This window comes from Merops nubicus, unplaced genomic scaffold (genome assembly GCF_000691845.1).
Source record: "Merops nubicus isolate BGI_N331 unplaced genomic scaffold, ASM69184v1 scaffold38535, whole genome shotgun sequence".
In the NCBI taxonomy this organism is placed as follows: domain Eukaryota; kingdom Metazoa; phylum Chordata; class Aves; order Coraciiformes; family Meropidae; genus Merops; species Merops nubicus.
The window spans coordinates 63,699-73,717 of NW_008611112.1; the positions used below are offsets into that span (position 1 = coordinate 63,699).

Sequence of the window (10,019 nt, forward strand, 5' to 3'; positions counted from 1 at the left end):
ATATGAAGGCAAAAAAGCCTGAAAATCCTCTGAGAGTTAATTTTAGAATGAAGGCAAATGTATAAAGTTCATTTAAGAAAATATTAGCAGAGGACTAAAACTTTAAAACGTAGCTGAAGAGCACATTATTGCAGTATATAAATCCCTTAACATTTCAATCATTTGTTTAAACTGAGTTGAGGTGCACAGTGGTTGAAATTGTATTCTTTGAATGTTCTTCTGTAGCCTACAGTATAATCAACTAGTATGCTCACGGCAAATCCTACCATGTGTGTTCACATAAGAAGTAGCTGGACAATCTGTTTGACAGAAGCAGCAACAAAGCTATCATCCTTTAACTTTACCCTTGACTGAACTGTGAATGAAGTTATTTTCTAGTTAGTAAATATTACTGAAATTAAATGTTAAAATATGCACTAAAATGTACACTGTATTTAACTGCGTAAACATTCAGTTTGTTACAACTTTAAGTCAATATTAAGCAGAGATAAAATGCTCAATTATAAATATGACCTCTAAAGTAAGTGAAGGATCATACATACACTTAGAGAAGGAGATAGCTTTCTATGTCATAATAACTGTTTTTCTATTTTTTGCTCTTCTGCCAAGCATGAAAAGAGAAGAACTCAAGGAAAGAAGTAAATCTTTTCAGTACACTGAGGGAAATGTGCCCTGAGTTACAGATCACACGGCAGGAACTTTGTAACCCTTACATTGTACCAACTTAAAAAAATGTCAGTGTATCAACTTAATAAATGTAAGGCCAAGTTCTTCAAAATCCATCCCAATATCTGTCTTCAATCACTTTTCCAGCCAGACCAAGTTCTAAGCAGATAACAGGAACCACAGTACTTGAAGCTCACAATGGAACATCTGACAACTTTCATGAAGACTGTCTGGATAGCATCTTTTTGTAGATAAAGTTCAGTTTCCTTCAAGCAATAAATTCACTTTCCATAAAGAATTCAGATGGTTAGAAACCAATATGATGAATGCTGTACCAGCCATATAAGAAAGATGTAAAGAAGTAGTTATTCTATTCATCAGTTATGAAAGGAATTCAATTCTTTCAGTATTTAAAGTTAATTCACAAGAGAATATTTGTTAATATGTCATCACATACCTACATATGACAAACACTTCACTGTGCTAGCATGTTTGTATGCTACCTTACCTCAATTTACCAGAAAAAAAAGTGCATTAAAAATAATGAAACCACATCAACATTTAAAAATGTAGTTTAAGACTTTCCATCCCTGAACTGTACACTATACACTGAGACTGCATCCTTAACTTTCTGCAGAACAGATGTCATTATATTAATTCAAAAAGTCACAAAAAAAAAAAAAAAAAAAAAGCTGCTAGACTGATATCTTCTTCTCTAAACATTTCCATTTGGTTTACTATTACCAGCCTCTAAAACAAACTGCATTTTACTGGACTTCCACCTAAAGGCTGTTTTCCATGGTTCCTCATTTTACCTTAGTTCTATGTACAATGAAGTACCTCTGGATTTAGATCCAGCCTGCTACAGCCTAAGAAATGCAGGGAAGGACACAGACAAGCCTCTAATTTCAGCAGCAGCACTGGATTAAAACAAGCATTTGTCCTTCCCATCTAGTCTCTCTTTCTCACAAAATTAACACCATTTCAGGTATATGAGAACAACTACTGGGCATATGTCGATCCAGTTAATTAAAACAAGTTTATTAAATATTGTGGGCAGGGGCCATTTTATCACAAATTCATTTACTGATGTGTCTCAACAGCTGTATGTGGAGTTACACCAGTACAATCAAAGCAGCAGAAACATGTAGAGGAGGATGAACACAAAGCCCAAGCAGTGAAACTGAAAACTCTTCATCAGTTTTCAGAAGACAGAGTCCATATGAAAAATAGAATTACACAGAAAACTGTAACTGAAGATACATCAACTAGCAGGGGAATTGTTTCAAGAAGCATTAAGAGCTGGATCCTTTAACTTCAGCACAAGGAGAAAAGTTCAAAGCAAAGCTATCTTGATACCAGATATGATCTGCCAAGAATTTGAAGATGGGACCGCAGAAGTTACCAATAACAGCAACAGAGCTACAAAAACAAACAGAAATTATCATTACTTGATCTTCCACCTCCCTCTGGCCAGTCTGAAGCAACAGCTGCCACAGCAACCTAGGGAAATGTGGGTTTGGGTTTTTGTAGAGTTGTTTTGTTTGGAGTGTTGTTTTGTTGGTTGTTTTTTTGTTGTGGTGGCTTTTTTTTTGGTCTGTGTCACATTTTATTGTGGGGTTTTTGTTTCATTTTTTGAATCAGACTTCACTTTACAGCTACACAAACAAGACTGTGATGTTTCTCCCTTCCTTCAGGCCAAAAAGCAGTGCCCTTCAATCAATGTAGAGGAAAGAAATTAATCTATGAATAAAGACACATCCTTTAATAAGTTTAGTAACTCCATTTTGTCCTCAAAATGTACCTCTGACCTTCTCTGCTCTTTCTTGGCTGAGACTCTATGTAAACTTGTGTGAAGAAAATCGCAACACATGAAACTGTGTTTTAGAGTGAATACACAAACCTTGTGTCATTCACTAGAGAGCTGGGTCAGAAGTCTTAACAGGTCCCTAAGCAAACCTTGTGTGCAATTCCAAACCCATAAATTTTCCCTCTGCTCTCTTTGAGCAGCGTGCCAATCAGCAAACAGCATCCAATCTGGATTTTTAGAGGGGTCAGATGTATGTGGGGCATTTACTATAACCACTGCCAAACTGTTGTAGCATTATTTGTACCACTCACTCAAAATTTTCACCTTATATCTCAGCGTTTGTAAGGCTTCAGCTTCCAGCATTAAGACATTTAGGATCACTGCATCTGAGAGGTTTTGGATTTGAATGGAAAAAAAAAAAATACAGTCCAAGTGTCTTATGGCCTATCCAGAACTCTTTCAGTCCTACTATACATAGGCGTTGATGTAACTTAATTAAAGGTCCTTAGATACTCTAAATCAGATCACTCTGAAAATTAACAACAACACACAACGACCCAACTACCCAAAACCCATGGAATTAATTACAAGACTAGCAAAGAGCTGCTTGAAAACGAGGGGGGATGCAATTAAGGTTGAAGAGGATACAAATATCCCTAGCTCAATTAGCAACAAAAACATCTGATAAGCAAAACAAAATTTAATGAACAAACACAATTGAAAGTAGTGACAACTAAGCCAGCCTACACAAAACTAAGTTCAGAAAATCTGAGCAAGTGTACCCTAACTTCACAGACAGTAACTTGCACTAGGCAAGTTATGAGAGCTAACACATAATGGGAACAAACTGGCTTAGCACCAATTGCATAGCAGTGAAATGCAGGAGTACTAAAGGGAAGCAAGGGACATGCAAATTGCTTTCATAGATTATGATTTTCTTTGGGACAGCAGAGATTAACCCAGCTTGTTTCAGGAACTGAAGGGGAAGTGAATTATCAACAGTTATTAAGAAAAGAATCTATTTTTGATGGAAAAAAGTGAGTAGTATTTTTTAAGAAGTCCTTTTACTGTATGTTTAAATGAACATGACGGAAAAGATTTTTACAGCCCGGATGGAAAGCAAGAAGTACATAAAATAAGATTTAGACCAAATTATTTCTTTTCTTCAGATTTCCTCCACACACACACACACACCCCCCAAACTTCTTCAGGTTCTCTTTGATCCTACAGGTATATCCATAGCTTAGGAGGTAACCTTGTTCAATCTTCTAATCACAACGTAGAGCTAAGGCAAAAGCTTCACTCTATCCAAACACCGAGTTCTTTGCTTCATATTCACTATATTTAGTAAAACCCAGCCCAATGCCATGTGCTGCACTGATCCATTCCAAACAAATTTTGCACTCGAGTACTTTGCTGTAACAGGTTTATATGAATGCGTGATGAAAGAATCCCACACTTCTAGTGCACTGAGAAATAACTTGCAGCTTGGTTATATGTTACTTTTCTAAATGTAGCAAAAACTGGATGAAAAATTTCACTAGATTCATGAGAAGGCAAGTGGAAAGTGGAGTTTAAGAATGCAAAGCCAAATTAGTTTTAACTGCTTATACTACTGTATCAATATTTAAGTCAAATGGCCTGAAGAAAGTACAGCTTTTTTCGTTCAATAGTTCATATCATAAAACCACCAGAGATGCTTTGGTTAGTAGATTAAATTTTATTAATCATTACTATGATTTAATGAACCTCTTCTAGATACAGAATTCTTTTTAAAACTCTTTTAGTGCAGATATTTTCAGTAAAACAGGTGGCTACCTATCAAGGACTCAAAACCAAATATAAAATTCAAAATTTATCAGAATGAATGTCACTCATATAAAAATATTGTTTCTAATGTTGTTTCCTCTTACTATCATAATGCCCAAGAACAAATAACCAGACTGATCTGCTCACAGATGTAAACACAACACCTTCCTGATAGCATGGTGCGATGAAAAGACGTGTCTCTGAAGGCTTTGCCTAATAGAGAAGTCTGCAGAAAAACATGGAAATTACTGTCCCTAGAAATTATTTGTATCATTTTTTAAAGCTTGTTGCTTCAAAAGGAGAAGGCAAACAGTCCCCTCAGGAAATGCACAGTACATGTAAATCACCTTCTGCTCCCAGAGGTCTCACTGTTCTCATGCATCAGGATTCTGAATTCCTTCCTTACAGCTATGGAATAACTTTCTAACTAGAATTCTGTCAGGACTTTAGAAGGTCATCAGCCTCAAACTATTTCTTGTTGACTACAGATGCGTTGCTCAAAGAAAAGTAACACATTCTCCAATGTGATCACAGTCCCTTCTAAGGAAATGATTGAGAACACGACGGAATCCTAAAATATTTAACAACCATGTATTTTAGAAGCTGCTGCTGACAACTTTACTATTTCTGTGAGTATGTTTTACAGCATGTCTTTCTTCCAATTTTGGAATATTACTACCTTATTTGGGAATACTGAGATCGAAATCTTACACAGGAAGAAATCTCATAAATTGTACAGAATGGAATGTAGGTAAACACTGAATATTCTTTCATTATCTGTTTTGATATGATCTTTAATTTACAGCATGATGACAGACAATGATAAAGTAAAAGCTTCAATGTTCTGAAGAACATCAGCACAAGTTAGTGCAACAACAAAGTAAGAAAAAGGACCTCAAAGACTGAGCTTTCAAGATAATGGATGTGTAGAGAAATCTACTCCTGCCAATTCAGTGGAAGCAAAAGAATATACCTGTTGAACCAGTATTCATCAAAGATAACAATATTCACAAAAAAAAAAAAAACACACAACACTTTGCATATTCAATAAAGTAGTTCCATCTCTGCATGACTACATTTTTCACCCTCTGATTTTGTCTTATATAGGTAGTTGAACAAGTCATCATTGAGCACAAAGACATGTTCAAGGACATTGGCAGTGGTCATAGGAAGTACAGGGAACGAGTATGTACCTGAAATCAGAAAGCAACTGGAAACTTCTTGGAATTTTACATCTTATGTCCAACACTTGCATCCTTGCTCATATTCAGTAATAACATGGTTTAGAAAATCCTAATTTCATAGAAGCCAGTTACAGAGAACAAAAAATGCTATTTAATCTATACCTTAGAACACCTCCAGAGCAGGGACTTACTCTTCCCTTTGTCAACATACTGGAATCCATTTCATTTCAGTACTATCTAAGAATATAAATATTTACTAAAAATAATTTAATATGAGGATGAGTCACAACATCATGTCCTTGGAGGCTAATTAAAAGTGGAGTCATTCTGATCAAGTGTTACAATAACCACCTAATAATCAAAACAAATAGAATTATACTGAGTAAGTACTATTTAATGCAAGAACGGCTGAATCATAAGTTTTAGAATGTCCCACTGTGTGCATAAGTTGTTTCACTACTTATAATGAGTTACACATGTTAACAAGGTTTAAAATACTGGTTCTTACTTTTGGAAGTACATTAGAATGTGTGTGTGACATGAACTTAATGAAATTTCTCTGAAGAACCCACTCATCACTAGTCATTTGCTACATATTATGAACTGAAAAAACTGGCAGAAGTAGGCATTGTGCCATTTGGTAAGCAGACCAAGCCAAGGCCAGTCCGGGAAGGAAATTTTTTTTAACCTTGGCTTACACAGGTTCATAGGATACTAAGCCTGGTATTTTGTGTGCCAGGTTAATGCATAAACATGCCAGCAGAATAATTCCACAACAAGCCTCTTCAATTAATATCACATGCTCTCTAAAAAGTGGATAAAACCTGTCTATTGGAAGCAAAGAGTGAGCAAAACTGGACACCTCCTTTAAAGGATCAACTTTTCTTCTTTAGCTGTCAGATTAACCTGAACCATAATACCGAACAACTTCAGGGAACCATGAAAGCAGATAGAGACACTTAAAATCAGACACCACCTTTTGAAAAGAAAAAAGAAAAAAAAAAAAAAAAAAAAAAACACAACAAAAAAAACAATTTTACGAAAAAAAAAAAAAAAAAAAAAAAATTAACTAAAAAAAAAAAAAAAAACACAACCAACAACATTATTTGCAGAAACAACAAATCATTGATACATTAAGACACATTCCTACAGGAAAAACGTCATTTGAGAATTCTGCATAAAGATTTCTTAAGATCACACAACATAATCACAATGAAGTGCTCAACAGACCAGCATGCTTTCACCAAGCTTCTCTGTTACAGCTGCCACACTGAGTAGGAAAAAAAAAAAAAAAAAAAAAAAGGGATAAGATTCCCTCAAATTTCCAAGAGGGAATCAAATTGCGTATTCCCCAATACACATAATTAAAAAAAAAAGTTTTTTTTCAAATTAATTCAATACTTCCTTAGTTGGAAGACAACTGAGACGCATGGGATATTAACACATGTAACTGCTAGGCCTTGTGTATTCTTTTGTATTTTCATATTCAACAATGCTTCAAGCTAAACCAAAAAATGAGCAAAAGAAAAATGTCTATAGAAAAAAAAATTAAAAGATGACATTGTAAAAAAAAAAAGTTTGAATGCAATAAGTCATTTGTTTTAAAAAGTGATAAAACAAGTTTAAAAAACTGTGGTCACCACAACTGCTGAAGATTTTTTAAATCATCAGTGAACATGAAAAAACTGTTAAGATCCAGTCATGCTGTTGTGAACTCTATGATAAACAGTTAATGTTTTTCTACAGATCCTAATTTTTTCATTATTCATGTCAGAAAAGATTTCAGCAACCTCAATTTAAATGACGATCCAGCATAATTATGAGAAAAATAGAAGGTTGTACATCTAGCTAGTCATTGACTAAGGTTGTGGGGTGTGTTTTCGTCAGCTTCAAAGAAGCTGTGGTTTGTTACATTAAGTTCTGTATCACTATTTAGATTAAAACTAGCTGAAATTAATTCTCCTGCCAATGTGTACTCATAGACTGTACTATTATACTAATTTACATTTGGATACCATTCTGTTAAATTCCTACAGAAGCAATATAATCTAATAGAAACAGTTCTAGTAATTCTGAGTATTTGTTATTCTATATGTGTATACAATAGAGGGCATAAAATAAATCATGATAAAACCTAGGACAATGTTCCTCTAGCAACTTAGCCTGACAGATACCACAGATAAGATAGCTAATATTTACAAATTCTCCTCTACTAAGAATAGTCATACTCTTGCTTTACCTGGTTTTACGCAAGGAAAAAAAGCCAGAGATACGATGCAAAAAGCTGCCAATTCAGGCACAGAATTAAGTTGGTTCAGCTGTTGGCAAGGTACCTATACTGCCACCTACAAAATAAAGTCTTGGGCAGTTAGGCTAAAGAGACACGCTTGAGCGCTAGAATTAAAAATTAGGGTTTTGCTTGCAAAAAAAATCTCAGTGTGGTTAACAATGCTTGAGAGAATATTAGATGAGTGTTGTCTTTCGATGAACAAAAATTCGCAACTGCATATGGATCATATTATTACTGAAATAGTAAGCATCATTAAAATATATATCTATCTCACAAGTAATCAATCCACATATTTACCCTTTCCATAGAATTCATCTTTATTTCAAAAAGTTTAAGGATTTGTTCAGATGCTCTACTCATTTGACTACAACTCAACCATATTTTACAAGTGGAAACATAAAAGTAGCTTTGAAAAGTCTAAGGGATAGTAAACAGATAGATCAATTAAAAAATTTCTCCTACTCTGGGCTGGACCAAAAAAAATGAACAAAGATATTTTAGATTATAAAAGTAATTCTGCTGCTAGAAAACTAAATACTTTTGACAAAGATGATTTAGAGTTCTTAAGCCTATTACTAAAGGTAATATCACTTCAAGAGCGAAGAGTCATCTGTAACAAAGTAACATTTAGAAATTGCCTCCAAAGCAACTCCCATTACATAATTAATATAGGTCTACTTCCTAGATTAGTACATCCACAAAGGAAGGTTTTTTATATGGAGCTCTGATTACACAATTGCAGAAAAGCTAACGAGTTCCCAGGGCACATGACTTCAGCATTCATTGACTTTTACTCTTCCACAAGGAAAACTTCTACAGAGTAACTACTGAAGGAGAAACGCAAGGTAATTCAGATCAGAATATATTTTAAAGTATCTTTGATTTACTGTATCAATAGATAAAAACTGTAATCATAAACGTCTAAGACTTTTTTTAAAAGACCTGGATGAGAGTCATGCAAGTTCTAGGCTATCCATCTTGAAGTATATAGAAAAACTAAGCTGAAATTGTTCCACAACATAGGTTTTCAAGCAGTGGGGGACGGGAGGGGGAAGAAAGAAAGATTCTATCCCATAACAAGAAAGGTGCATATATTATGAATAATCTTTCTACTAAGCCATTTCTCCTTCTCTCAGATCAAATTTTATTAATAATTGGCACTCTTTTTGCATTTTCCTTATCAAAGTCTTAGGTAATGCCTGTAGGGTCCTACATAGAATTGTTTTTGTCTAAGATAGAAAAGTGTTTTCTCCTCTTTTTAATTTCAGCCAACAGACTCAAGCTTTATATTTTTCCAGTACATGTTAAAATTATCCAATCCAAATTATTACCTAATTAAAAGGTATTGCAGAAGGGATGACAATTTCAAATGTTTGTGACCTTTCCACAAAAGGTCTTAGGTGGTCACCTGTGTTACTATTATTTTTATTGATCAAACCTGTGAAGATTTTCCTGCAAAGATCAGGTCTTTGCCAACGAGCCAGATCAGTTTGTCTTTGTGTGTAAAATATTCTTTCCATTTACACTAGTCTGTGATTAAACCAGGATTATATAATCGAGCTCCTGGTAACTGGCTGGCAAAACCATCCACAAAAACTACCAGTAAAAATAGTACATTCCATTGAGAGCAATCTACAGCGCTGCAACAGCTGCTGTCTTTGAACTGCTCCAATTTCCCATAGCAATGCTTACGTGCTGTGTAGAAATGCAACCATTTCCTTAATACTACTTTTTTTTTTTAATCACAGGAAGAAGGAAATAAGAAGCCATAATTCTCCATGCTTTGGACCTTTATGTCAGAATTTCTCAAGTAGCATTAGGTGAGCAGAAAGGCCTAGCCAAGATTAGAAAATAGACATCAACTGCTTGTCAAGTTACAGAGGCGACGACTTTGGATTTTTTAAAACTCATAACTCTATAGAAGGGGGAAAAAAAAAAATCTAAAATTGTAACACATTCGTATATTGAGCTTAGCATGTTGAAGAAGGGAATTTCAGATTTGTGGGGGTTTGCCATCTTAGGTGAGATGCGTTTCACCTCCTTCAAAAGTTAACCTGGCCAAAAGGCTAAAAAAGGAGAAACTACAATTCAGGAATAAAAAGTGTTCTGCCAGTGATTCTCAATGTCTGCCTGGTACCACCTTCTTTCCATCCTGATCAATCTACTGTTACAAAAATTCCATTCTTAACAGTACAGAACTTTGTTTGCAGACCCTGTACCTGGTACTCAAAAACACTACTTCCCATCTCCTCAGAAGAGC

The 10,019-nt window shown here is 34.8% G+C and overlaps 1 protein-coding gene across 1 annotated transcript in view; it reads right to left on the minus strand.

Moving 5' to 3' along the window:
- LOC103773738 (voltage-dependent L-type calcium channel subunit alpha-1D-like) overlaps positions 1-10,019 on the minus strand; it is a gene marked incomplete at both ends in the record, with an annotated part of 102,503 nt that overhangs the window by 59,988 nt on the left and 32,496 nt on the right. The gene's annotated exons all lie outside the window — the stretch shown is intronic.